Genomic DNA, 27,662 nt, shown 5'->3' with positions numbered 1-27,662 from the left:
TTAATTGCCTTAAAAGCCTGCTGCTTCTGATAAGCTCCTGCAAAACCGTTTGCTGATCCCTCCCTCTTGTGTATTCATCTCCCTAATACCCCAGGTTTTTATACACCATGCAGCAATAATACGTGAACTTAGCTCCAATCTGCACTCATGGGATCCCAAGGTGACATTTCCAACAGCAATTAAACAATGTAAATCGAATTACAGGCGCCTTACGGTTACATACCTGCAGCAGGGCAAGAGAAGGTGCTCCCTATTTTACATTTCAATAACAGCCCACAAGTGGAACCCCTACATTTAAAGGGGGTAAGAATGTGCTCAAGGCTGTGACTTACACACTGGATTTTTCGGAATAAATATATACCCTGCGTGTTTTTTTTGTAGTACTATAAAAATGTGCATTTTATTTTTATAAATTGAGTTCTATGAAAGTACAGAATATGCCTTACATCACGAGGCACTGATTTACCTCATACTTTACTCAGTTGCTAGCACTCTTCCTTAAGCCAGAAGGCTGTGGGTTCAAGTCCCACTCCACAAGTTTGAACACACAATCCAGGCTGACACTTCGGTACAGGACTGAGGGAATGCTGCACTGCCGGAGTTGCCAACTTTTGGCTCCGCATGCCCCTTGGGTGGATGTAAAAAAAGCCATGGCACTATTCGAAGAGGAGCAGGGGAGGTCATCTAGTGCCCTGACCCACCACTCCTCCCTCAACCAATCACCATCACCTTGCTGCCACATTACAACAGTAACTACACTTCAAAAAAGCACTTCATTTTCTGTAAATTACTTTGGGACATCCTGAGGTTGTGAAAGACACTATTGTAAATGAAAGTCTTTCTTTTTGTCCACATGGATTATGCATTGAAGGTGAAGGTGCTATGGTGAGGCCTCCCGGGAGGTAACGCTGGTGTGTAGAAGGTCGCCCAGCAGTGAAAGCACAAAGTCTCCTTAGACAGCATCACAAGCAATCCTCACAGCCCAAGCAGAGATTCCCATTCCATGAGGCATTGATGAACACCAAGCCGGTATAAAAGACAGAAAGCAGAGGGCATTGAGAGAGAGATACGTCACGTCAACAATCAGCAAAATAAAATTTACCCTTTTAGTAAAAACAAAAAATACTGGAAATCTTTTCTTCTTAGGCAGTCCCCCAGAGTCGAGGATGACTTGCTTCCACACTAATGAGTTCTCCGGTGACTGAAGAGTCCAATGCGGGACCTACAGTCTCTGTCACAGGTGGGGCAGGTGGTGGTTGAAGGGACGGTGGGTGGGGTGCTTGGGTTGTCGTGCACTCCTTCCGCTGTTTGCGCTTCGCTTCCGCGTGCTCCCAGCAAAGCGACTCGAGGTGTTCGGCGCCTTCCCGGATGCTTCTCCTCTACTTTGAGTGGTCTTGGGCCAGGGATTCCCAGGTGTCGGTGGGGATGTTACATTTTTTCAAGGAGGCTTTGAGGGTGTCCTTGAAGCATTTCCTCTGCCCACCTGGGGCTCGCTTGCCGTGTCAGAGCTCTGAGTAGAGCGCTTGTTTTGGGAGTCTTGTATCGGGCATGCGGACGATGTGGCCTGTCCATCGGAGCTGATCGAACATAAGAATTAGGAACAGGAGTAGGCCATCTAGCCCCTCGAGCCTGCTCCGCCATTCAACAAGATCATGGCTGATCTGGCCGTGGACTCAGCTCCACTTACCCGCCCGCTCCCCGTAACCCTTAATTCCCTTATTGGTTAAAAATCTATCTATCTGTGATTTGAATACATTCAATGAGCTAGCCTCAACTGCTTCCTTGGGCAGAGAATTCCACAGATTCACAACCCTCTGGGAGAAGAAATTCCTTCTCAACTCGGTTTTAAATTGGCTCCCCTGTATTTTGAGGCTGTGCTAGTTCTAGTTCTAGTCTCCCCGACCAGTGGAAACAACCTGTCTGCCTCTATCTTGTCTATCCCTTTCATTATTTTAAATGTTTCTATAAGATCACCCTTCATCCTTCTGAACTCCAACGAGTAAAGACCCAGTCTACTCAATCTATCATCATAAGGTAACCCCCTCATCTCCGGAATTAGCCTAGTGAATCGTCTCTGTACCCCTTCCAAAACTTGTATATCCTTCCTTAAGTAAGGTCAATGCTGGGGATGCTGACCTGAGCGAGAACACTGATGTTGGTGCGCCTGTCCTGCCACGAATACACATTGGATAAATCAGCATCCGAGTGAGCGAGATTGAACAATAATCTGTTCGAATGTAGGAACGCAGTGGAAACATGAACCTTTGTCCTTTCTCTTTCAGATGCTGATTAACCTTGTGAGTATTTCCAGCATTTTCCTGTTTCCGTTTGGTGGTTCTCTCTTTGATAAATAATGGCTTATTGCATTTTTTTACTTCGGCACGCTCAGTGCTCCAGGGCTAATGATTGTTTGTCACCTGAACTATTTAGACACAGCAGCTGAAAGCAGCAGACAGCTGTTAGATGAATATCTCGGTTTCCATTAACACTCAGAGAATTCACCCCACTTGACACACAATGGTAGACCTATCACCAGCTGAGATTTAAGACTTGATTCAGCCAATATAATGGGTGAACCTATTGATTATTCAAAGTGCATACCTTAGTATAGGGTGCCCCACACATGTAGGGTCGCTGTGAGCCAATAAAAATGCAGCAACATGAACTGCTGTGATCAGAGGTCAGGACTGGCATATGTTGCCATTCTCCGGTTACTGATGGGCCAACAATTATCCTAGACTACATTAGTGCGTGGAAGGTCACGCTCCATGTGGCCACTCCGCTGCTGTTCCTTCGTCGTCGCTGGGTCACAATCCTGCAGCTCCCAACTAACAGTATTATGGGAGCAGCTTCACCACACGGATTGCAGCGGCTCAAGAAACCGTCGCGACACCACCTTGTCCAGGGCAAATAGGGATGGGCAATAAATGCCAGCCTTGCTGGCGACAATCACATCCCCAGAATGAATTTTTCAAAAACACACCTTCCAAGCAGCAGGTACGGTACTAGAATAGAAGGAACAAATAATTGCACCTTCTAAAATCTTAACATTTTAACACCATGTCATCACTCATTTCAGCCAAAGAGAGTTGAGAATCTGCTCCCAGACTTCAGCCACTGCGGCTCTGTGCCCGAGTCACGTGCAGATTCATTCACCTCCTTACCCAATTGGAATGCTCTTTAACATAGTGGGCAAGACCATGAATCACGGAATGTGGGCAATGGCAGTCTCAAACCCGTCCATCTCACTGAGACACAGCACAATACACTGTACCACCTTACTGTTTATATACCATCTTCATATCTTCATGATTAAGGCTACCAGTTAAGCAACACCTCGATTTCAAAATTCTCATCCTTGTTTACAAATCCCTCCCTATCTCTGTAATCTCCTTCAGCCTCACAACCCCACGAGATGTCTGTGCTCCTCTAATTCTGCCCTCTTGAGCATCCCTGTTTATAGTCGCTCAAACATTGGTGGCCGTGCTTCCAGCTGCCTGGGCCCTAAAGTTGTGGAACTCTCTACCTCTCTCTCCTCCTTTAAGACGCTCCTTAAAACTTACCTGTTCTTTGACCAAGCTTTTAGTCACCTGCCCTAATTTCTTCTTGCGTGGCTCAGTGTCAGATTTATTTATTTTGTAACACTCCTGAGAAGCACCTTGGGACGTTTTACTACGTTAAAGGCGCTATATAAATACAAGTTGTTGTTGTTGTTGAAGAAACGGAGAGGACCACAAACACTGCACATGATCCCAATACAGAACAGGGTGTAGCAGGATCTCCTGCCTTGCCCACTTGCACCTGGTCAAATAATGCTCTCGTTTCTGTCTAAGATTGACAGACAGCCCAATATCATTTACCCAAAGGAGCTACCTTCTGCGATAAATAAAACAAGCACTTCACCATGTCAAGAGATTATCATACAGTTGTATCTCATTCCAGTTTGAGTGTGCAGATCTCAAACTGCACCAAATCGTACATCTTCAGTCACCATCACAAGCTGAGATTTCACTTTCAGTTCCGACAATCTCCTGAATCATGTGTTATGCTGTGAATACACATTGACTGTGTGGCCAATCATCAGATTTCCTTTCAAAGTCGCAATAGTCCCTGATACAGGTGCAAAACTGTACCACTGCAGTGAAAATCTCGCAATGTGTTATGATACACATCTAATTACCCAACAAAAGCTATTTTCAATGCAACTAAAACATTTCTTTCAATACATGCCCTTTCCTCAGTCATCAAGTTGAGGTACTTCAGTGCTATCGAACTCAATATTTCTCCCCATTCCCTGCCAATCGCCAGCTTGAATCAAGTTAGCAGGATATGATTCCCTTAGCCCCTCTATTTTTAAAATAGTGAGAGATTGGGAAATGTAGGTAGTCAGAGGTATCTGTGTGTCCTTGTACACTCATCACAAAGTTAACAAGCAGGTACAGCAAGTAATTAGGAAAACAAATGATATGTTAGCCTTTATTACAAAAGGACTGGACTACAAGAGTATAAGGACCTTGGTGAGACCAATCGGGAGTACTGTGTACAGTTTTGGTCTCCTTCCCTTAGGAAGGACATACTTGCCTTAGAGGAAGTGCAACAAAGTTCACTGACTGATTCCTGGAATGGGGGGCGATTGATTATAAGATCGAGTAGACAAGACCCATATTTCCTTGAGTTTAGAAGAATGAGAGGCAACCTCATTGAAACATATAAAATTCTTAAGGAGCTTGACAGGGTAGATGCAGGGAGGATGTTTCCCCTGGCTGGAGAGTCTAGAACCAGGGGTCACAGTCTCAGAATAAGGGGTCGGCCATTTAAGACTGAGATGAGGAGAAATTTCTTCACTCAGTTGTGAATCTTTGGAATTCTCTACCCCACAGGGCTGTGGATGCTTGTTCACTGAGTATATTCAAGACAGAGATTGATAGATTTTTGGATACTAAGGGAACCAAGGGATATGAGGATAGTGCGAGGAGGTGGAGCTGAGGTAGACGATCAGCCACGATCTTACTAAATGGCAGAGCAGGCTCAAAGGGCCGAATGGTCTACTCCTGCTCTTATTTTCTTATGTTCTTATAAACATTACCACTTCAAGTAGAGCATGGTTGGATGTCAAGTAAAATTACCTCTACTCCGCCCCAACAATATGCCGTAACCACAATAATACAAAAGCACCCCGTAAAATGCTACTTTCAATTCCATACCATCCATCCCAATGGGCTCCTGAAGTGAGATTACTGATCTGGTTATCTAAATACAGGTTGTTGGTGGTGACATGCTGTAGTTGGCTTTGTTCCATGCACTTTACGCCCTTTGGGAACTGGGTTGAAACTGCCTTCAACTCATTTTACAGCTGGCAGAGACTTTTCAACAAGTCTGAGCTGGATCTGAACCAAGACCCTGGAATGAAAGGACAATTTTCAGCCAATAACAAACAGAGAGTCAAGGGAAAACTAGCACTATAAACAAAGGCAGCTGCTGCCTGCCATTGCTGGGAGTGCAAAATGGAGACCAATACCCTGGCAGTTAGTGATTTTCCTTCACCAAGGGTGTTATAACATGGGGAAACCCACCATGCAATTGGTACACCCATCCGACTGATGTCTAGTTACCCTCAAATTTCACGAGCATATGCCCGAACATAAAATGAGAACAATAAATCAGCATAAATGGCCAGCGTGATTTGAACATAATTGGGGTCATGGTATTAGGGTGGACTATGAAAGGGGGAAGAGAAATTTCCTTCAGATTGAGACTTGGGATTGCATGGTAAGGAGACATCAGCTACGGCAGCAAAACGCTCAGCCTCATCACCGAGCATCCACCCCTCCTCTCGGCCCCTGGCCCCTGAGCAGTGAACAATGAACGCATCATGACAGGAACTCGTGTCCTGCTCCTTCACACACCTTTGCTCCGTCACAGACATTCCAAACCTGATCAACTCCCCAGCCCAACAGAAAAGAACATCAGATAGCGGCCGGATAGAGCCCTCCATTACCCCTCGACAATGCCTGAAAGGATCCAGACCCAGAAAGGTTGACGGCTGTGGTGGCCTTCATTTCTCAATTTAAGGCCCTGCTGTATGTGGACTGACCAGGCCTTTAATTCATTGTGAAAGAGAGACTTGCAAAGTCTCAAAGCCAATGAAGTACTTTTGGAGTGTAGTCACTATTGTAATGTGGGAAACGCGGCAGCCAATTTTCGCACAGCAAACTCCAACAAACAGAAATATGATAATGACCAGATAATCTGTTTTTGTTATGTTGATTGAGGGATAAATATTGACCAGGACACCAGGGATAACTCCCCTGCTCCTCTTCCAAATAGTGCCATGGGATCTTTTACGTCCACCTGAGGGGGCAGATGGGGCCTTGGTTTAACGTCTCATCCGAAAGACGGCACCTCTGACAGTGCAGCGTCCCTCAATACTGCAGTGTCAGCCTAGATTTATGGGCTCAAGTTCGTGGAGTGGAACTTGAACCCACAACCTTCTGACTCAGAGGTGAGTGTGCTAACCACTGAACCACAGCTGACACATTGTGGAGCAAGTTGCATAATCAGCCAATGGCCTCCTTTGTAAAAGTGCAACCGATCAACAGTCAGCACCCCGGGCATCTCCTGGAATGTCAGTCTCGGGGCCAAACACATTAGAAGGGACATTGGTCACAACTGTGTAAAATCTGACTTACTCAGAAGTTTCTGATTGTGTTTATACCTTGTCGAATGGATGATTTAAGGGGCTGCGGGAGAACAATTTACAATGCGTATTTTTAAAGTGTGGTTCACAAAAAATCTTCTCCAAGTAGAACAGTTCTTGGTGAATGAATGAATGAGTTATCAGGATTGGAGTATGACTCGGGCAGTGGGATTTTGAGACGTCAGTGTTGGATTGGATACACGAGGTGCAATTTCATTCAATGTCATTTACTGTGTTGGAAGCTTCATAATCAGAGCACAAAATGGAACCAGAAACAATGCCCGACTCTCACTGCTATCAGCTATCAATCTCACAGTTGTGTGAAAAGCCTTCACAGCATTATATGTCTTGCCATATCTGGTGCAAAGTGAGAAAGATGCAAAAGCCCTGATTTTAAAAAAAAAAATAGGCTAAGTCAGCCCGGGTTAGAACGTACATAAGAAATAGGAGCAGGAGTCGGCCATTTGGCCCCTCAAGCCTGCTCCCAAATACTGGCTTCGCACAACTCACTGGGTGAAACTCTCTGCTGACATAGTGTCAGTACATCGTACTACCCCGACTCTAAAACATTATACAGTAAAACACAAAATATCTGGGGATTTATTTTCCTGTGTGCTATTTTTAAAGAGCACAAGTTTACACAATAAGTTCCTATCTGCACTGTTTTAACAAGCTCACTAACTCATATACAATAAAAAGGATTTCAACTGAAAGAACCAGATCAACAACTGTATGGAAGTAGCAGAGACAGGAATTGAATATGAATGCAGCATTGGCTAGTCACCCAGTCAGTGGGTCACAATGATCCACACAGTTCCTTTTTAGACTTTTCTCCCCTTCAGAGCCTGGGCCCACAGAGTGACGATACCAGCAGGGTTGGAACTACTCGGATAGACAAACTAATAACTGGTTGGTGACAAGTTTGGGTATTAAAAGTGTGAAGATTTTAGGAGGAAAGGAGAACTAGTTTGCACAGTTTCGAGGTCTTGGGGAAGGAAGTGTTAAAGTACGGGGTCTGCACCATGTCATCACAACATCCAACTTGAAGATTTTATGAATTCCTTCAACTACCTCTATTAAAACAAACCATAACTAACTCTCACTTGACCACCGTAAGAGAATCCATAAATCTTCCCCTTTTGTTTATGGTCTCCCTGTTTTCCTGGACAAAGTCCTCGACAGTACATCTCTGAGCAGCAGTACGGAGTAACCAGACTGAAGGAGCAGTCCTTAACCATTTCAGGAAAGTGAGGCCCACTGTCAGCCAGCCCAGTGTTAATGACTGTACCTCGACCAAAATTAATCCAGCTCCCTGTTGGGCTCGGTCTGTCCTCCAGCCAGCACCTTGTGTTACCGACTATTGGGAAAGAAATGCTTTGGTTGCTATATGCAGTGACATCATAAATGCATTCCAAAATGATGTCGCCACACATGATGATCCGAATGATCCCTACAATTATTTTAGTTGCACCTGTAAAACATTAAATCAAGTGCCACACTAGTCTGAAAACGCCCGATCTCGTCTGATCTCGGAAGCTAAGCAGAGTCAGGCCTGGTTAGTACTTGGATGGGAGACTGCCTGGGAATACCAGGTGCAGTAACCGAGCCAGCCGTGGCTCAGTGGGCAGCACATTCGCCTCTGAGTCAAAAGGTTGTGGGTTCGGGTCCCACTCCAGAGACGTGAGCACAAAATCCAGGCTGACACTCCGAGTGCAGTGCTGAGGGAGTGCTACACTGTCGGAGGTGCTGTCTTTCAGACGAGATGTTAAAACCGAGGCTCTCTCAGGCAGACGTAAAAGACCCCCTGATTAAAGAGGGGGCGGGCACTAAAACTGACAAACTTAAACAAATTAAACTTTAGACATTACGTGGTTCAAATTAAAATTTGGTTGACGGGGGTGATGATGCACTCCAGTCCCTCTGGCGCCTATCTCTCACGGAAGGCCGTGAGTTTACCAGTGGACACCATGTGCTCCATCTCCAGGGACACCCTGGCTGGGATGTAACCGCGGAAGAGAGGCAGGCAGTCAGGCTGAACGATCCACTCGACCGCCCGCTGCCTGCCCCCTTGGCCATGCCCAGGATCAGTCCTACGAGGAGGCCTTCCGACCTGCCTGCTCCCCTCAGCACAGAGTGCCCAAAGATCAGGAGTGTAGGACTGAAGTGCAACCAGAATTTGAGGAGCAGCCCCTTTAAATAATGGAACAGGGGCTGCAACCTCGCACATTCCGTAAAAACATGGAACACGGACTCCTCCAGACCGCAGAAATTGCAGGCGGCCCAGGAGCCCGTGAACCAGCTTAAAAATTTATTGCACGGGACTGCTCTGTGCACCACCCTCCAGGCCAAGTCCCCGATAAATAGTGGGAGGGCTCCCGCGTAGAGTGCATTCCATCGGGGACCCCCGCCTCCTCCAGACAGCAAGATGGTGCGCCATGGCGTGTCCGGACAGCAGACGAGAAAGGCAAGGTGCAGTGTGTGCAGGAGCAGCCCGTACAGGAAACCCCTCTGCACAGAACTGAAAGGCACGGAGGGGATTTCCCCGAGACAGCTCAAGTTGTGAGGCGCCGGCTCCCGAGGGAGGTTTCGGGGCTTGGCGCCGATGAGGAATTCCGTCCAGACGGGGGTCAGTTCGGACGGGATCTCCCCACGTGCTTGAGCCTCCTCGACAAAGCTAATGGAGTCAGGGCCTAGTACTGTTTTTAGCGACCCGATAGCATTGGCCGCGCGTCAACAGCTCCACAAACCTGTGAGCATACTCACAGGTGCATACATTACATGGCCCAAAGATCATGTGATGGGGCAGGGGTCGGGGGTCATATAGAAAACAAACTCATTAATACCAAAAAATCTTTGGGGTGGTTTCGGGACACCTGCAGACCCAGCACAGACCCCACATGCCAGCTTTATTGGCCACACCGACAGGCACACACAGCGAGGACAGTGAGATGGAAGTGCTGGGTACAAACCCTCCCAGCTTCATCTGCCATCCTGAACGCTAGGCCTGTGTGTCAACCGAGTTGTGCATCCAGGAACCCCAAGGAAGGCTTTGGGGGTGGTGACCCGAACTAACCAGTCAGGGGCCCAGTGTTGTCACTGTGCCGGGAAACTATGAGGAAACCAACCCCTACATCTTCCCCGTCAACGTATGACACTCACAAACAAGGTAAGTTACATTTAACATAAAAACATAAAAAAATAGGAGCAGGAGGTCATACGGCCCCTCGAGCCTGCTCTGCCATTTAATATGATCATGGCTGATCCGATCATGGACTCGGGTCACTTCCCTGCCCACTCCCCATAACCCCTTATCGTTTAACTGTCTATTTCTGTCTTAAATTTAATCAATGTCCCAGCTTCCACAGCTCTCTGAGGCAGCAAATTCCACAGATCCACAACCCTCAGAGAAGAAATTTCTCATCATCTCAGTCCTAAATGGGTGGTCCCTTATTCTAAGATTATGCCCTCTGCCTGTGTACTTATCATTACAGAGAGAAAATGGTTCAGTAGATTGGTGGGCAGTGGGCTGAGTTCAGACCACTTTGATTCACTTGTAAAAGGCAGTGACTATCTCTGGTCTGGACGTCAGGTTGTTGAAGCGTTACGGGCCTGAGTCAGAGTCACTCACATGTGCATCAGGCCACAGTCAGCTGGACACGATCAGCATTTGTGCATCCCTGCGAGTGGGCCTTTGATTGCGGAGGCCTTTGGAGGTCTCCCTACGCAGCAGCTCCGCAAACCTGGTGGTCTCGCTCAGGGCGGCTTCCAAAAGCAGTTCAGTTGTAGTTTCCAAGCCCTGCTGTTACTCTGACCCACAGTCTGCTCCAAGATTAATGTCTGGATTGCTCATGTCCCACCGTATATAAAACGCTCACAACAAAGATCGTGAACACCAGAACCACACAGGCACTCACATTTAGTGTGTTTACAAACTGTCACATTGCAGTAAATTGAATAAATTATAGGCAAATCACACAGTCAGCAGGCCCTGGAGAAACAATCCCACAGCAAAACACAAAACTCCAATTACAGAAGCCAGCGAAGTAAAATAAGCTCACAGCTGGAGTAATCACATCCCATCTGTCCCCAATAATCTGTTACTTCCAGTATTTACTCTTATCCAACTATAGCAATCAACAATTTAAAGGGGCAGCCACTCCAACAGAAAAACTGAAGTACATTTTACCGTGTTAATAAAACCCGCTTCATAGAATTCACTTCACTTTAACTCCTTTCTAACGTACGTCTTTGTAAACTCATCATCATAGGCGGTCCCTCAAACGAGGATGACTTGTATTATGTCTGTAATGTACTTATGAATGACTCCACGAGGCAATGCGTCGTATTCAAACTCTAGTGACCTTGGTCCTTTAATCGCAACTGCAGAGTGAGTCAGCCGCATGGTGGCTCCCCTTTTATACAGCCTCTGCCACCAGGGTAGGAAACCCTCTAGTGGTGTCAGCATGTATATACACAATGTAAACCTTATTGATAGTACATCAAGACTACACAGAGAGTATATCTATAGTTTGCATATATAACATCACTCTCCCCCAAGTCCTTTGTGCCAATTACCTTTGCACTATGTGCTCTGGCTTAGCTCTCCCCAAACTTAAGTGCCAATAGCCCTTGCACTTTGGCTGTGCTTTGGCTTGGCTCTCTCCCTATTAACCCCCACAACATTGCGTAGTGGTTACCAGTTTGGATGGTTCGATGATGCAGCGGAGGTTCCAGTGGGTTCTGGGTGTGATCCATGGATCCATTTCCACAGCTCCCCCCCACCCCAACAGCAAAATCATGCAGCTGGCCCATTACATTAACATGCAGGATCAGACACAGTGCAAGTAAAAAGAAAGGAAGAAAAAATTTTTTTTTTTTTAAAAAAACAGTTTGTATCGTGACACCTTGGTTCAGTGACTTACATAGAAACATAGAAACATAGAAAATAGGTGCAGGAGCAGGCCATTCAGCCCTTCTAGCCTGCACCGCCATTCAATGAGTTCATGGCTGAACATGAAACTTCAGTACCCCCTTCCTGCTTTCTCGCCATAACCCTTGATCCCCCGAGTAGTAAGGACTTCATCTAACTCCCTTTTGAATATATTTAGTGAATTGGCCTCAACTACTTTCTGTGGTAGAGAATTCCACAGGTTCACCACTCTCTGGGTGAAGAAGTTTCTCCTCATCTCGGTCCTAAATGGCTTACCCCTTATCCTCAGACTGTGACCCCTGGTTCTGGACTTCCCCAACATTGGGAACATTCTTTCTGCATCTAACCTGTCTAAACCCGTCAGAATTTTAAACGTTTCTATGAGGTCCCCTCTCATTATTCTGAACTCCAGTGAATACAAGCCCAGTTGATCCAATCTTTCTTGATAGGTCAGTCCCGCCATCCTGGGAATCAGTCTGGTGAACCTTCGCTGCACTCCCTCAATAGCAAGAATGTCCTTCCTCAAGTTAGGAGACCAAAACTGTACACAATACTCCAGGTGTGGCCTCACCAAGGCCCTGTACAACTGTAGCAACACCTCCCTGCCCCTGTATTCAAATCCCCTCGCTATGAAGGCCAACATGCCATTTGCTTTCTTAACCGCCTGCTGTACCTGCATGCCAACCTTCAATGACTGATGTACCATGACACCCAGATCTCGTTGCACCTTCCCTTTTCCTAATCTGTCACCATTCAGATAATAGTCTGTCTCTCTGTTTTTACCACCAAAGTGGATAACCTCACATTTATCCACATTATACTTCATCTGCCATGCATTTGCCCACTCACCTAACCTATCCAAGTCACTCTGCAGCCTCATAGCATCCTCCTCGCAGCTCACACTGCCACCCAACTTAGTATTATCCGCAAATATGGAGATACTGCATTTAATCCCCTCGTCTAAATCATTAATGTACAATGTAAACAGCTGGGGCCCCAGCACAGAACCTTGCGGCACTCCACTAGTCACTGCCTGCCATTCTGAAAAGTACCCGTTTACTCCTACTCTTTGCTTCCTGTCTGACAACCAGTTCTCAATCCACGTCAGCACACTACCCCCAATCCCATGTGCTTTAACTTTGCACATTAATCTCTTGTGTGGGACCTTGTCGAAAGCCTTCTGAAAGTCCAAATATACCACATCAACTGGTTCTCCTTTGTCCACTTTACTGGAAACATCCTCAAAAAATTCCAGAAGATTTGTCAAGCATGATTTCCCTTTCACAAATCCATGCTGACTTGGACCTATCATGTCACCATTTTCCAGATGCACTGCTATGACATCCTTAATAATTGATTCCATCATTTTACCCACTACTGAGGTCAGGCTGACCGGTCTATAATTCCCTGTTTTCTCTCTCCCTCCTTTTTTAAAAAGTGGGGTTACATTGGCTACCCTCCACTCCATAGGAACTGATCCAGAGTCAATGGAATGTTGGAAAATAGTGCCATCGGGTGCTTGCAGCGTGGTATAGACCTGGGGCAGGGTATCATGATCAGTGCCTTCACCCTCCTGAGGTTGCTGGCCTATAACTTGTGGGGACACTCTATTCCCGACATCTCGCAACATTTTGTTCTTTACATTCTTAATTGGTTCGTTACATTGATTGCCATGCATACAATGTCTCTAAGTTCAGTTGGCTGCAGGTCTCCTTTAAGAGAACCCTGCCACGCCACACTGCACCTCGCTGCAGCAGGGACGCCATCTTGCCTCTGTCCTCGAGGTCGACTGCCTTGATCTTACTCTCCCGCGATTCTGCCACAAAAGCTGGAAGAGTGTTCGTTATGTTTTACGGTCGTGCGCCAGGATTGGGTAGATTGCAATCATGGTTCAGTCATGGTCAGTACTGAGGGAGCAGTACAGGTATGCGAGGATGCTGGTTCCAGAGCAACCGGACGGGGTCCTAGTCATCTGATGGCAGTGCTGCGCCCCCTGCTAGCGGGGTGGGCTTGGTTCGCTCACCTAGCCAGGACTCGGGGCCTTTGCCATTGCCTAGTGGTGGGCAGAACCACAGGTGTGTGTGGCCTCCCTGTCCTCCTTTGAGGGCTGCAGAGTCTTCTGCCTGCTATCTAATGGTGTTGGAAACCTGGTAGTTCCAGGTCCTGTTTGGGGAACTCGGTTCTGACCTTTCGCTCCCGGACATGGCCGAAGTGCCGACTGGGTCTGGGGGCTGCGCTGTCTCCACCCAGGTGGTGGGTAACGGCGGCCGACTGCACGTATTGGTGCCGTTTACGTTTCCATGTCCGTGGCAAATAGTGCCATCGGGTGCTTGCAGCGTGGTATAGACCTGGGGCAGGGTATCATGATCAGTGCCTTCACCCTCCTGAGGTTGCTGGCCTATAACTTGTGGGGACACTCTATTCCCGACATCTCGCAACATTTTGTTCTTTACATTCTTAATTGGTTCGTTACATTGATTACCATGCATACAATGTCTCTAAGTTCAGTTGGCTGCAGGTCTCCTTTAAGAGAACCCTGCCACGCCACGCTGCACCTCGCTGCAGCAGGGACGCCATCTTGCCTCTGCCCTCGAGGTCGACTGCCTTGATCTTACTCTCCCGCGATTCTGCCACAAAAGCTGGAAGAGTGCCTGTGAATTCGATCTTCCTCCCCAGGAGTCCTGCCACTGGAGCCAGGAAGGTACTTTTAGGTCGTTCCGGTCGGATCATTGCCACGCAGTCGTGATGGACAGTCTGTGCCTCAGGTGCTGTGCTGGTCTGTTCTCTGGTGCCTGGCCCAAGCGAAGGTGAGATTTTGCTCTGCCTCTGAGCACGGGCGACATCGATTGCTGGAGTGAAGAGGTCTTCCCATTTCCATTGGATCTTCCCCATCCACCTTCTTCCGAGTAGCGTTGGACCATCACCTGCAACAATCCAGAGGTAACTTGTGCACCACGCCATTATGGATTACACTTACATCCTCACTACTGGGATCAGCTCCTTGGTGTAGGTGCGCAACTTTTCCTGTACTGGAACCAGTTCGGGTCGTTTTTCGTTCCATAGCCTCTCAAAGGCATCCTGGCTCATCACTGACTGGCTCGCTCCCGTGTCCAATTCCATGAAGACTGGAACGCCGTTTATCTCGACTTCCATCTTCACTGGAGGACAATCGGTGGTGCTGGTATACATTCCATACACTTCTTCTTGGGGCTGAGCTGCCTCTCTGGCCAAATCATCATACTCCCCACTGGATTCAAAGTCATCTACCGACTCCTCTGCTAGACGATGAGTCATATTTCTTTTACACATGCGCTGGAGATGGCCCTTCCTGTTACAGGCTTTGCATACGTACTCAGCAAACCGACACTGGTGAGCCCTATGGTTTCCTCCGCAACGCCAGCATGGTGCTACTCGATTAGCACCCCTTGGCGGACTGTGAGTTCTGGAACCCTGAGGTCTGTGCTCTCTGCCCTGGGCAGAGCCACGTTCTACAGTCTTGCCTGTGAAAGGCACCATTCTGTGTATAGTACTTGCCGGGTTTGAGTCCACAGGATGAATAATTTGCTTGGTGCTGCAGGTCGAGGTCATGAACGCCTGACTGATGTTGATGGCCTTCTGCAGGTTGACTGTGGTGTCGGCAGATAATAGCTTGTGAAGGAGGCCCTCGTGGCCAATTCCTATTATGAAGATGTCTCGCAATGCTTCGTTGAGGTGCGTGCCAAAATCACACAGTGACACAAGTCTCCTGAGGTCAACAGCATATTTTGCAATCTCCTAGTCCCCAGGTCTGCGGTGAGTGTAGAATCTGTGCCTGGCCGTGAGGATGCTCTCTTTTGGTTTTAGTTGGTCGCGAATTAGTTCAGTCAGCTCATCGTATATCTTATCCTTGGCCTTCGAGGGTGCCAGCAAGTCCCTGACGAGGCGATAAACCTCAGGCCCACAACTGGTCAGCAGTATAGCCTTGCGCTTCTCCGCCAATGTGTCTGTCTCCCCTGCCAGGTTGTTTGCCACGAAATATAGCTCGAGCCTTTCCGTGAAGGCATCCCAATCATCACCCTCTGCGAAGTCTTTTAGTGTGCCAAAGATAGCCATAATCGCGTGAAAGTCCGTATTCTCATCGCTAGTTATGTCTGTAATGTACTTATGAATGACTCCATGAGGCAATGTGTTGTACTCAAACTGTAGTGACCTTGGTCCTTTATTCGTAACTCCAGAGTGAGGCACAAGCATGGTGGCTCACTCTGCAGTTACAACCCCTGCCACAGGGGCAGGAAACCTCGGTCTCCACCAGTTGCACCCTCTAGTGGTGTCAGCATGTATATACACAGTGACCTTACTGATAGCACATCAGGTAAACAAGTCTCCATCTTATGCAACTATAGTGACTACACAGAGAGTATATCTATCGTCTGCATATATAACTTGCTTCCACAAGAGTTCACAGGTGTTTCAATGAAGGACCCGATATTCCAGTCCTGAACTCCAACTGAAGGGATAGAAGATGCCTGTGCGTGGACTTTTTTAACGTGTGGTGACCGTTGCACATCAGCCATTACACTGATTTGACAGAGCTCAGCCTTTATCCAGTGGCGAAGGTGAACCAGGACGACTGGAGACCTGCTCTGCTGCACAGACCTAGTGCGCACACATATCGCAGTTTGGGCTGGCCCGTGCTGCCCCCGGGCCCTCGGCAATACTGGGCCCCAAACCCTCATTTGTTGCACCTCCACCATGATCTCTCGCCGCACCTCCGCCACGATCTCTCGCTGCACCTCCGCCACGATCTCTCGCCGCACCCCCACCACGATCTCTCGCCGCACATCCACCCAGACCTTCTTGCTCCTCCGCTGTACCTGGGCCCCGCCGATGTTCCTGCCCATGCTCCAAACGGCGACTTGGGTTTGGATGAAGTTACCCAGTCGCCCACCTTGAAAATCAGCCTCACTGTATCACCCTCTCTATAACCCAACCTCACTGTATCACCCTCTCTATAACCCAGCCTCACTGTATCACCCTCTCTATAACCCAACCTCACTGTATCACCCTCTCTATAACCCAGCCTCACTGTATCACCCTCTCTATAACCCAGCCTCACTGTATCACCCTCTCTATAACCCAGCCTCACTGTATCACCCTCTCTACAACCCAGCCTCACTATCACCCTCTCTATAACCCAGCCTCACTATCACCCTCTCTATAACCCAGCCTCACTATCACCCTCTCTATAACCCAGCCTCACTATCACCCTCTCTATAACCCAGCCTCACTATCACCCTCTCTATAACCCAGCCTCACTATCACCCTCTCTATAACCCAGCCTCAATGTATCACCCTCTCTATAACCCAGCCTCAATGTATCACCCTCTCTATAACCCAGCCTCAATGTATCACCCTCTCTATAACCCAGCCTCACTATCACCCTCTCTATAACCCAACCTCACTGTATCACCCTCTCTATAACCCAGCCTCACTGTATCACCCTCTCTATAGCCCAGCCTCACTATCACCCTCTCGATCACCCAGCCTCACTATCACCCTTTCGATCACCCAGCCTCACTATCACCCTTTCGATCACCCAGCCTCACTGTATCACCCTCTCGATCACCCAGCCTCACTATATCACCCTCTCGATCACCCAGCCTCACTATCACCCTCTCTATAACCCAGTCTCACTGTATCACCCTCTTGATAACCCACTCCTACTGTAACACTATCTCAATAACCTTACCGGTGGAGGGGGGGGGGGGTGGGGGCGCGGTAGTGTAACACCCTCTCGATAGCCTTGCCCCCCCCCACTGATAACATTCACCACTTGGCCACTGTATCGCCAGGGTGGAGCACAGAAAAGAACATGTGGTTGGGAAGATCAAACGCCCCTCACATAACTGACAGAATTTTCCTTCAATTGCTACATCTTCTCTCTAACCTGTCCTTCACTGTAACATTCCTCTCTAAAATCCTGTCAGCAATCCAGTCTCATAGTTGCACCCACTCCATAACACGATCAATTCTCCATGACCCATTCCCCACAGCAAGAGCCTCTCTTCCCTCACCTCTCATTAACATATTCCATAAAAACCCACCATGTGAGATAAGAGACATTCTATAACCCACTCCTCACTAGGACAGATCCGCTTCCTAGCTAGCGGGCAGGGGCGGGAGCGGGAATTCGGCAGCAGGAGCCTGCAACCAGGGACCCAGGTAAGTGGGAAGGGGGGGGTTTCTGGATGCAATCAGAGAGGTTGGCTTGGGTAAGGGAGGTCCAAGGCTTCTCTGAGAGGCCAGGAGCAGCACTCCCGATCCTCCTTGTCCACAAGGAAGCCGAAAATTAACTGCAATTCCTAACCTGCCTGGGCCTCTCCTGGCCCACGATTCCATCCCACCCCCCCCAGGCCTCCAACTACAATGGCAGACCGGATCCCGATGACGGTATCCGGCCCCGATCTGAATATTGAAGAGGATAACGCTGCCTTCGTGGGGATGTCCTGCTCACCGTCACATGGTGGAGAAGCAGCGGGATCAGAGGGGATAAGTGACTGGCCGAATCTTCCTCTCGGCATCAAACACTCTTCCGTCAGGTTAGGTCTGATCCCCAAAACACCAATAAAAGCACCACACCACCATCCCCTCATAATATCTGACTCAGTCTCCGTAAACCAGCTTCCTGGCTAACCCCTGCTGCATTGCTTGGTATACTTACTGTCATAAAACAGCGTAACCCAAAGAGCTATGAGCAGCAGCTCAAGTCCATGTGTGTTTCTGAGACTGGCCGAGACCTGGAAGTAAAATAGTCAAGGTGTGCCAAAATAGTCCAATACACCAAATGCAGAGTTCATTTTATGGTGTAACACATCGGCATGATACACACACACCAAACTCATCTGTGCTTTCAGAGGGAAGCTGTCAAGCAAAGGCCAAGTATTTTCACATGGGGAGCAGCATAAACAGTGCCAGTGGTAAAGTTACTCCTTCCAGCAGCCTGCAAGTCCCAGAACCTGTTTCTCGGGTCTTCAGTGGCAAGGCCTTGCCTTGGATCAGGTTGTCCAACTTTCTGCCGAGTGTGTTGTGAAACCCAAAATAAAGCAACAGGGGGGAAATAAATACCGCCCCAGACAGGCAGTCTCTGTGAGGATAATTTCATTCTATCAGAATCCTTGCACTGCAAGTCGGGCTACTCTCAGTACTCTTTATCCACTCTGTCCGCTGTGTCAATGTCTGCTGGCAGGGTTGTGCTTCCTCAGAGCCAACCTTGACCTTAGGTGTGAAATACCTGGGTTAGCCTGAACATTAAGTCCTTATACCGCAGGATATCATTTAGAAATCATCATCATCATCATAGGCAGTCTCGGAATCGAGGAAGATTTGCTTCCGCTCTAAAAGTGAGTTCCCAGGTGACTGAACACTCCAATATGGGAATTACAGTCTGTCACAGGTGGGACAGGACAGTTGTTGAAGGAAAGGGTGGGTGGGACTGGTTTACCGCACGCTCCTTCCGCTGCCTGCGCTTGATTTCTGCATACTCTCGGCGACGAGATTCGAGGTGCTCAGCGCCCTCCCGGATGCTCTTCCTCCACTTAGGGTGGTCTCTGGCCAGGGACTCCCAGGTGTCGGTGGGGATGTTGCATTTTATCAAGAACATGAACACAGAGTGAAGCTATCTGGCTCTGTCCCACTTTTGATTGGTGGTGTACAGCCAGATATTGCCTGAGCCCGAATGCTGACAGACTATGCTCGGGCTAAACTATTCATTAGGTTTATTAAGGATGAGATAGAAGCAAAACAGAACTGCAGATTAGACAGCAATAAATGATTTAACTTTCCCGACTACATCATCTCTTCTCCCGAGTCCAACCGAACAAATTGATTTGAAATTCCCCAGTCCTTTGATCAGAATTCTTCGCCTGGGTTTATAAACCACGCAGTGTGGAGTTCCAGCTCTGTACTGTGATATGGGTCTCAACGTGTGAATCCTGCCAACAACAATTACCAGCAACTGCCATAATTATCGTTGTATCAAAACCGAACAAAGGCAGATAGGCACATTCTGTGTTCTTGAGTATTGACACCGAGAGCTGGATTTTCGGTTTGAGGAATCTCGGTGCGAATGGCGGTGGGTCGGTAAATTTTGCGCCGGGAAATAGTTTACGACGGCAGCCAACAAATTCGGTTGCTGCGTCCCGAGCGTGGAGTGGAGCGGGGCGCTGAGGGAGGTGTTCCACACCTCTCTTAGGGCGCGAGGCCGGCTGAGCAACTGAAAATCTTCGGATCTTTGGCCTTTGAAGCGCCCTAGGAAAGGCCTCCCTGGGGAGAAAAAAAAAATCGGCACCAAAAATACTCAATATATTTCTCACAAAAGATAAATCGCAAAAATGAAACCAAAAAAGACCCAATCACTGTCATTACTTCCCTCACTGCCACCGGGACACCGGGACACGACTGAGTCAGTGCAAAGCAAATTTCGAGATCGGGGCGATAACATGGGCTGTGCACACTGGCACAACGCTCCCGGGTGGTACTGCTCCACGCTGCCACAAAACCACCAACAAATCTCCCGGCAGGGCGCTGGAAGCTGGCCACCCGGGCAGTAATCATTTCCAGACCTATTACCGCCCCTCCGGGACACTAACAGAGGTACAAGCCCAACAAAAATCCAGCCACCCCAGTGCCTGCGGGGGCCGCAGAATGCTAATGCTGACACAACGGCCCAGATATTAAAAATTGGAGTGTGGGAGGGAGCAGGAGGGTTGTTTTGCGCTCGGGAAACACGGAAGAACGGGTTTCCCTCAGGCCATGCTGAATTTAACGCCAGGGCCTGATTGATATTTTTTGTCCCTGGTTTCTGGCTGCATGCCAGCCTGATGGAGAGGCTGGCTGGCTGTGGGACAGGAAGGCCTGCTGCACCAGGCCCCACCAGGGAATGGAGAGGAGGGAGAGAGAGAGAGAGAGAGAGAGAGAGAGAGAGATCGGGGGTCGCGGATCGATCGGGGGGCCAGAGGGGTGATCGGAATGGTCGGGTCGGTGGGATATTGTGGCTCGTGGTGGGGGGAGGGGGGGTGGTGTTCGATTGCTGGGGGGGGGGGGGGGGGGGGGGGGAAGCAGGTAAGTTGGATCCAGCAGTTAAAACAAAAGGCACTTAAAAGGCACTTACTGCTGGATCCAGCAGTTCTTGCCTCCCTTTAGCTGCCAGGTTTCCCGAGGCCCACCTCCTGGGAGCAGCTTGGTCTCCCACACCCACCGATGAAGCCAGAAGTGGGGGGGGGGGGGGGGAGGGTTTAGACGGGTTTGAGATTTTAACATTTTTACATTCCACCGGGCTCAAACCCACCCATTTTTGGAATTAAAATTCCCCCCCCCAATGTGGCTGTGCCTATCCATGTCACACAAACACTGTGTCTCCTTATCTGATCGATAATCAGATCGAACAATCTAGCCTGCTCGCTCACAGGCAGAATATCTTGGTTCTCTCAAGGTGACCGAGAGAAAAACAAAACTTTTAATTTTAACACCAACCAGTGCAAAAAGAAAATGCCTATTTCTTATTTATGGAATTAAAAATAGAGGAAGAAATATTTAATAGCACAATTTTATAAATTAAACAGGATGTATCTCGCTCTTTGACAACTAAGGGTCGAACAAAGTAAGCTTGGAGCTATCAAATTACAATGACACTGAAATTCCGATGTCCCGGGTCCGTACGAAGTTTCTCCGGACCCGGAAAGGCATCGGAAAAGCCGGTTTTCAGCTCGCAATGTGCATGCACTGAAAACCGTTTTTTCTGATCTGTCAAGTTTCTGGCTTGACAGATCCAATACATATCGGGGGCGACGACACTCGCAGGGCAAGATTTCCGATATTTACGAATATCTTGCCCTGCAAATGTCCTTTAAAATATTGCGCCTGAAAAAGCAGACGTATAGCCTACTTTTACAGGCGCAAGTGTTTAAAAATTACACAAAAACATTTTAAAATAAAGTTATAAAAACATATTTTATTGTTAAAAACCCTCCCCACTATGGTAAGTTTATTTTAAGGCTTAATTAAAAAAACTTTTTAATAAGTCGGGAAAATATATATATTTTTTTTACAACAACTTTAATTTAAATGAATGTAAAATATGTAGTTTATTTTCTATTTTTTTATTGTGTTTTGGGTGCGGGGTTCTCATTCATAGTAATAGGAGTTCTGGACTTACGGAACTCCTATTACTATAAATGAGAATCTGTACTACACCTGATTGGTTGCTGTCTCCAGCTCCCGGCCTGCGCACATCCCCCCACTTGCACGCGCTGCGACGCGCAGTCACGGGAGGCCTCAGGCTCAGAAGTTCCAGCAGCAGCAACAGATAAGTGCACATCTTTTTTCTCTTTTTCTTTCGTTTGCCGGCTGGAAGAGCTCGACCGGAATTTCAGGGCCAACATCTTCTGTACCTTCACTATTCCCTTCTTGACTCGGCAACCCTTTTGATTCAATTCCCACGTCGTTTGTACCTTCAGTGACTTTATCCTTCCATTGAGTGCAAGGTCATTTGTACCTCCTCTTCCCCACTGGGACCTGCGAATAGAGTCCTCAGTGACCAGAGCAGTGACCGTTCTGTTAATGTGCTGAAATCTTGTTACCCGTAATCATCTGTTTCTTTCCTGAGCAATCACTGTACGGGTGCAGCGTCGAGGCTCCGGATCCCTCGTGACCGAGGCCGTTCCAGATCCCGCGTGTTTCCAGGCTTTGGAACGTCGTTCTGATGTCACGAATCCGGAAACACCCGAGCCCAGCTTCGGGTATTTCCGGATTTCGGAACATCAGAAAGGAAGGGTGGGGTGGTGTCCCGGCCAAGGAGGTGTTCGGGCCGCCAGCCCCGTCGAGGAGGAGGCTGTTCGGGGCGGCCGGCGAGGAGGCCCCGAGGTAAGGGCAGCGGCAGCGAGCGGGGCGAAATACGGTGAGGTGAAGCCCAAGGTCGGTGGGTCCGGATACCGGAACATTTTACAGATTCCGGACGACCTGCCACCAATCGGTCGAAATTCCGGAACATTCCAGAACTCCAGATTTTCGACGCTGTACCTGTACTGCTATCGCCCCCTCAGCATCCTTCTGGGGCCTGGCTGCTCACAGACATTAGATCACGCAGCATGTCGGAATACTACGTGAGAGAAAAGCCTGCTTATATTTAAATTGCATCAGTATCCCACTGAACTCTCATTCTGCATTAGTGAGGGTCAGAGTGTCCGTTGTGAATGGTAACCAGGCGAGGAACGCCGCAGTACAGGTCTGGAGTTGTAGACTTTGCTCAACATGTCACCGGCTGATAAGACATGGCAACGGTGACTGTGATGGGAGAGGAATAGTTTCTCGGCTTAACACCAAGACAGTCAACATGAAGACATTATTGTGGAGACTGAGAATCTTGGGCACCTCGAGTAATGCTCATTACGGTCCAAAATACTTGCCTCCTCAAACTCTGCCTGCTGCACTTATCAAGGTTGGTTTAAGTTCAATCAGGACGCTTCATTGCCTCTTACTGATTCTGTTCTTTATAACCCAGATACCAGCAGTACAGCTCATATCCGGCGCCATCGAATGCAGTCCGATGACAATTACTGAATGGAGTGAATACTGCATCAGTTTCTCAGCGTGGCAGTGCTCTTCATACCCGAGTTTCATTAAAGGCTGATTTATGCCCAGGTCACCCATAAGGCCAGGCATTCATCCAATCCAATCCATCCCTTCGCAATATGATCCGCTTGCACCTTCCAGCTAGTTTTAATATATTCTCTGAACCTTTTTTCTCCTCTCTTTAACCCAGTGTTATTTTTATTCCCCCCCTCCCCCACCCCAGGAGGGTTTTAGGTGCAGGGGGCTCAGGAATTACAAGCCAGCCCAGCCCCCGCCTGCAGTTGGCACCCCCCATCCTGGACTGGGTACTGGGCTGCCTGTTTTTCCAGTGAGCTGTCTGCAAACTTTCTAAAACACAAACCCGACACCGGTAATATTTGTTTGATGAACAGAAGTCTGCCTTTCCACTTGCTTCCAGCATGTGCTGCTGTTGTCATGGAGATGATGATCTCCCGCCATCCCGCGACCATGTAGCCTGTGCCCGGCAATTGTACATTTCGACTTCACAGGTTTTGCCACATTGGTGCTATCTGATGGCTGCCGGGTGGTAGGTCCCGAGGCAGCTCCCCTGCTCCAAACAACTCCCAGAGATGTCGGCATCTTTTCCCCCCCCACAACCTCCCGCCTAACCAAATAGACCCTAATAGAGGGTCTAAGCATGTAAACCCAAACCCTTACCCCTCCGCCTCGTCCCAACCCTGCGAGTCGCACAAGTTCGGGCCTACCTCAGGCTTCCTACCTCAGCGCCCATCGACGACCTTTGGCAACCCCCGATGACCTCCGGCAAGTCCCACAAGTTCGGGCCTACCTCAGGCTTCCTACCTCATCGCCCATCGACGACCTCTGGCAACCCCCGACGACCTCCGGCGAGTCCCACGAGTTCGGACCATTCAGGCCTACCGCAGGCTTCCCACCACATCACCCATCGATGTTCCCCAGCGACCTCAGACATCCCCTGGCGACCTCTGATGCCCCCTGGCCGACCTCCGACGAGTCCCACAAGTTCGGGCCATCCGGGCCTACTGCAGGCTTCCCATCGCCAACCTCCGACGTCCCACTCCAGCGATGATCGGAACACCTCCAGCGGCAGACAACCACCTCCTCAACGACGACCGGGCCCCCCTCTCCCACGTCGGCGACTGGCCTCCCCTCCTCCTTCAGCGACGACTGGAGCTCTCCTTCCCCACCAGTGACCTGGCCTCTTCTCCACCTCCAACATGTAGTGAGTACCATAGCTGTGACGCCCCCTGCCCTCCCACCCTGAACCCCTGTGGGCCACTGACCCTCCCAATGCCTGTCCCCAACCAGGCCTCGGATCACCTACCACCATGGGTGCTACCCAGCGCCAAGCCTGTGGCCAACATCTCGCTGCAGCCAACTAGGCCCATATAGCAGTCCCTGGTCGCCAGTCGTCTTGGAACCCCTTGCCACTGGATCAGGACCTCACTCAGCTTAGCCAGTGTGGTTGCCGGTGTGCAACGACCACCCCACGTTAAAAGAACTCACGCACAGGCATCTTCCACTCCGTTAACATGAAGTTCAGGACCTGGAACGTCAGGACTCTCATGGGCAACCCCATCAACGCAAGGCCGGAACGCCGCACCACCATAGTTGCCCGGGAACTTAGATGCTTCGATATTGACATCACCCCCCTAAGCGAGATCCGGTGGGCAGGGGAAGGCTAGCTCAAGGAACAAGGTGGAGGTTACACCTTCTTCTGGAAAGGGAAACCAGGAGAAGAACGCCGCCTCCGCCATCAAAAACGATCTGGTTGACCACCTTAAAGACTCCCCCTGCGGGACTAACGAATGCCTCATGACGCTTCGACTCACCCTATCCTGGAACCAGTGCGCCACAGTCATCAGTGCGTACGCCCAACACTCGATGCAACTGATGAGGCCAAAGAGGGTTTTTACACCAACCTCGAAAAATTCTTGACCTGCATCCCAGCGGGTGACAAATTGATCCTCTGATCCTCCTCGGTGATTTCAATGCCAGGGTAGGCAAGGACACGGGGGGGGGGGGGGGGGGGCGTGATTGGCAGAGAGGGGGTAGGGAAAGCCAACTCCAGTGGTACCCTATTCCTGACAAAATGTCTAGAGCACAAACTTATCACCAACACCTTGTTCCACCAGAGGGACAAATACAAGGCATCATGGCAACACTCTCGCTCCAAGCACTGGCACCTGCTTGACTATGTCATCTTACGAGCTATCGATATCAACATAGCCCCAAAGCGGAGGGGGTAGCAGAAGCAGTGCCGCAAAAATGTCAATGCCGGGGCACTTAAGGACCCAGCTAAAAGAGCCCTATACAGCCAGCGCCTCACCACTAACCTGGCATGCCTTGACAACCCCGAGACGCAGAATGCCCACAGCGCTTGGTCTGCCCTCCAGGCCTCCATAACTAGTGCCTGCAAAGAGACACTCGGTTACTCAGCCAGGAAGCACCAGGACTTGTTTGATGAGAATGATCAGGAGATCCAAGAGCTAATAGATCACAAACGCAGGGTGTTTCTGAGCCTTAAATGGCAACCCAATGCGGAGACAGCAAAACAGCATTACAGACGGCTCAAGGCTGAGGTCCAACAAAAAACCCGGGACCTAAAGGTGGATGGAGAAAGCACAGGAGATACAGCAGCTGGCCGACAACCATGATGTGCGAGGATTCTTCATCGCAGTCAAGGCCAGCTACAGGCCAAAAACCCAATGCCCCACAACCCACTGCTGGCCAAGAATGGGGAAACATTCATCAAGGACACCGAGGCAGTCAGGGCCCGCTGGAAGGAGCACTTTGAAGATCTCCTCAATCGTGACTCTGCCTTTTGACTCGAGTGTTCTTGACTCCATCCAGCAACATGCTACCCACCACCACCTCAGTGAGACCCCAACAATGCACGAGGTAGAAAAAGCCATAAGACAGCTCAAAAACAACAAGGCTACAGGTGCGGACAGAATCCCTGCTGAGGCATTGAAGTATGGCGGAGAGGCACTGCTGGTGTGAATACACGACCTCATCTCTATCATCTGGAGGGAGGAGAGCATGCCGGGAGATCTCAGAGATGCAGTAATCATGATCATCTTTAAAAAAGGGGACAAGTCCGACTGCAGCGACTACAGAGGAATCTCCCTGCTATCAGCCACGGGGAAAGTCGTCGCTAGAGTCCTCCTCAACCGTCTTCTCCCCGTGGCCGAGGAGCTCCTCCCGGAGTCACAGTGCGGATTTCATCCCCTACGGGGTACAACGGACATGATTTTTGCAGCGCGACAGCTACAGGAAAAATGTAGAGAACAGCGCCAGCCCTTATACATGGCTTTCTTCGACCTTACAAAGGCCTTTGACACTCAACTGCGAGGGTCTATGGAGCGTCCTCCTCCGTTTCGGATGCCCCCAAAAGTTCGTCACCATCCTTCGCCTGCTCCACGAGGACATGCAGGTCGTGATCCTTACCAACGGATCCATCACAGACCCAATTCAAGACTGGACCGGGGTCAAACAGGGCTGCATCATCGCCCCAACCCTCTTCTCAATCTTTCTCGCCGCCATGCTCCACCTCACAGTCAACAAGCTTCCCGCTGGAGTGGAACTAAACTACAGAACCAGTGGGAACCTGTTCAACCTGCGCCGTCTCCAGGCTAGGTCCAAGACCACCCCAACCTCTGTCGTCGAGCTACAGTACGCAGACGACGCCTGCGTCTGCGCACATACAGAGGCCGGACTCCAAGGCATAGTCGACGGATTTACTGAGGCGTACGAAAGCATGGGTCTTACGCTAAACATCAGTAAGACAAAGATCCTCCACCAGCCTGTCCTCACCGCACAGCACAGCCCCCCAGTCATCAAGATCCACGGCACGGCCCTGGACACCGTAGACCATTTCCCATATCTCGGGAGCCTCCTATCAACAAGAGCAGGCATCCAACACTGCCTCCAGTGCGCCAGTGCAGCCTTAAGTCACCTGAGGAAAAGAGTGTTCGAAGACCAGGCCCTCCAAACTGCCACCAAGCTCATGGTCTACAGGACTGTAGTAATACCTGCCCTCCTGTATGGCTCAGAGGCATGGACCATGTACAGTAGACACCTCAAGTTGCTGGAGAAATCTCACCATCAATGTCTCCGCAAGATCCTACAAATCCCTTGGGAGGACAGGCGCACCAACATCAGCGTCCTCACTCAGGCTAACATCCCCAGCATTGAAGCACTGACCACACTTAATCAGCTCCGCTGGGCAGGCCACATAGTCCGCATGCCAGACACGAGACTCCCAGAGCAAGTGCTCTACTCGGAGCTCCTCCACGGCAAACGAGCCCAAGGTGGGCAGCGGAAACGCTACAAGGACACCCTCAAAGCCTCCCTGATAAAGTGCAACATCCCCAATGACACCTGGGAGTCCCTGGCCCAAGACTGCCCTAAGTGGAGGAAGTGCAT

The 27,662-nt window shown here is 49.4% G+C and overlaps 1 protein-coding gene and 1 pseudogene across 4 annotated transcripts in view; one reads left to right on the top strand and one right to left on the bottom strand.

Annotated features, from left to right (window-relative positions):
- Positions 1-27,662, bottom strand: part of LOC139268853 (oxysterol-binding protein 2-like) — a 426,288-nt gene that overhangs the window by 134,811 nt on the left and 263,815 nt on the right. The gene's annotated exons all lie outside the window — the stretch shown is intronic.
- On the top strand, positions 8,183-8,301 carry LOC139269749 (5S ribosomal RNA; annotated as a pseudogene).

The sequence above is a fragment of the Pristiophorus japonicus genome, chromosome 8, assembly GCF_044704955.1.
Source record: "Pristiophorus japonicus isolate sPriJap1 chromosome 8, sPriJap1.hap1, whole genome shotgun sequence".
Lineage (NCBI taxonomy): Eukaryota > Metazoa > Chordata > Chondrichthyes > Pristiophoridae > Pristiophorus > Pristiophorus japonicus.
This window is presented reverse-complemented; position numbering and strand designations above follow the sequence as displayed.